The 2474-nt window shown below is 32.5% G+C and overlaps 1 long non-coding RNA gene across 1 annotated transcript; it reads left to right on the forward strand.

The window, feature by feature from the left end:
• The first annotated feature begins 1111 nt into the window (after nucleotides 1–1111).
• LOC124894764 lies at nucleotides 1112–2013 on the forward strand. The gene is made up of 3 exons (XR_007051344.1): nucleotides 1112–1557; nucleotides 1624–1702; nucleotides 1803–2013. It is a non-coding gene; the product is annotated as an uncharacterized LOC124894764 (long non-coding RNA).
• The last annotated feature ends 461 nt before the right edge of the window (nucleotides 2014–2474 follow it).

Below are 2474 nucleotides of genomic sequence, written 5' to 3' on the forward strand. Positions count from 1 at the left end.
AGATGTATTTCATAAATACATATAAGAGACTGTTTTGTCATATAAATGTATTTTTTTGTTGTTTAGGTCATTCGTGATCAAATATTCATGGCCCGGGTATTGCCCAAATTTACTCCTCATATAGGATGTCATACGGTCAATGACATTGAAGACCGTATTAAGACAATGTTGACGAAGAGTCAGTACAAGATGTTTTGTACTAAAAGTATATTTGGTTTCTTCATGAAGAAGAAAGATTGTGTACTCCAAGCCCAGTTAGGGAGATGCATTATGTCACTTGAAACTAGGGAAAGTTCTGCAAGTGCCATAGTCATTCGAGCAAAGGGCACAATTCTTCATTTCACTATTAGAGAGTTTGCTTTGGTGACTGATTTGAATTGTGCTACAAATAAAGATGAATTTGTGTTTGACGAGGAACGCCCAAATAGAATTATTGATCAATATTTTGTTGGCGAGAGTTTTGTACAGAAAAAAGATTCATATGCTGTTGTTTCTGACAAAATTTGGGGAGTGATAACGATGAAGATGCGTTAAAGTTTGCAAATTTGTATTTTATTCATGCATTCTTACTATCGTCAGTTGATACCGTAGCTATTCCACGCCTCCACTTTGATTTAGTTGAGATTGGTCGCTACAGTGATTATCCGTGGGGATCGGTTGCATTTGAAGAATTAGTTAGAAGTTTGCATAAAAAGTTGAAGCCGAAAGGAAAGTTTTATATGCTTCTTGGAATGCCACTGGCCATTCAAATTTGGTTGTACGAGTGTTGTTCAAAAGTGCCTCATAATGTTGCTTCCAAGGTGGATTCTCAAATCCCTCGTATTTTGAATTGGAAGACAAATTCTCCTCGTTCAAGATATGAAACTCTTATGGGAAGTATGTTTGATGATACATATGACAAGGTTAGATTTACGATTTTTTTTTTGTATGTGATGTTGATTATTTTGTAAATATATTTTATGATCTGGTATATGTATATATACAATATACCATTTGTCAGTGTATATTCATTATTGGGTTTGGATCATGGTTAACTGATTCATAATGTAATTAATTTTACCATCTAAATTATTATTTTCATGTGTTATTTAAATTGTAGGTTGTTTTTAAGAATATCGAGCCAACAAGAAAGGAGATTTCAGTTTTTCATATATCGAAGAAGCTTGTTCCTGGATCTGCTAGTCATAATGAAGATGACATTGTGATGATTTTTAGGATCCTCCACAAAGACAAAATCAGTTTACCACAAAGAAAAAACATCATGGCGATTTCTTAGCTTCACCTGTAAAGAAAAAAATGAAGCCACATCCTAAAGGTGTAGATGAGCTGATATCAAAACGGACCCATCCACTCTGTGCTGCAAAGATACCTTTTTTCAGGACTCTAATTCACAAGCCAATTCAAACAAAAGTTACGCTACGTGAAAATAGGAAAGACATAAACCGGCCTAACAGTAAAAAATCTATTCCGGTTCAGTCACCTGCTCTGTCTTCGTTCAGTTCTGAAGATGAAGACGGTGTTGTCTCGAAGAAAGTCTTTGATAAGTTTTGTGAAAAGGTAATTTTTCTTTAAGCTTTTGATTAATTTATTTTTCCATTTCTAATTATTTTTTTTATAATTCAGGTATGACAAGAGTTTAATGATGTCCGTGGCCTAGTCTTCCAGATTTGATCAGATGATGAATGCAATCAATGAAAATAAGGTACAACATACATACATTTACAGCATATGTATTTTTTTTTTACAACTAAGTTGTTATTTACTAATTTTTTTATTTATATTTTCATGTTTTAAACGCGAAGAAACAAGCAAAAGGCAGCGAATTTGATCAGCCACCAGCGGATAAAAATGTTAAGAGTACATCACCCCATCAAGCGACTACAAAGTTTGTTCATGAGTTTAATAAGAGTCCAGAAGGCACATTGGTAAGTAAATTTCGTACATTTATATTCAACTAATTTTATATATACAACTCTAGTTTATCATTATAAAAAATAATATTAAAACAGGTTACCGAAGAGATGGCAGGATATCAAAGCAACAGTATGAATGATGTGTATAATGAGATTGATGGGTGCAATTAGGATAATGACATTGTTTTGGTAGAGATTTTTTTTTTTTGGTTAGGTATAGTTATATTGATCAATAATACTTATTTTAATTTTTTATTGTTTCATTTTTTAAAGGAAAAAAATGATATAGATGTTCATGAAGCAAGAGATGTTTGTGTCGCTCCGGTATGCTGAATACATATTAGTTAGTTTTTTAGTTCTTTATAAATATTATTTTATTTAATTTGTATGAACATGTGTAGATCACAAAATCAGTTGACGAAAGTATTGGTGAAGCACAAATATCAGAATCTCAACTCACATTTTCAGATGACGTCCTTAGAAGCATTAATCTTGACTCCATAACAAAAGCCAATGTTGAAGTTGAAGATGAGTTCAAGGTATCTACAATACGTGCATTGA

The sequence above is a fragment of the Capsicum annuum genome, unplaced genomic scaffold, assembly GCF_002878395.1.
Source record: "Capsicum annuum cultivar UCD-10X-F1 unplaced genomic scaffold, UCD10Xv1.1 ctg77276, whole genome shotgun sequence".
Lineage (NCBI taxonomy): Eukaryota > Viridiplantae > Streptophyta > Magnoliopsida > Solanales > Solanaceae > Capsicum > Capsicum annuum.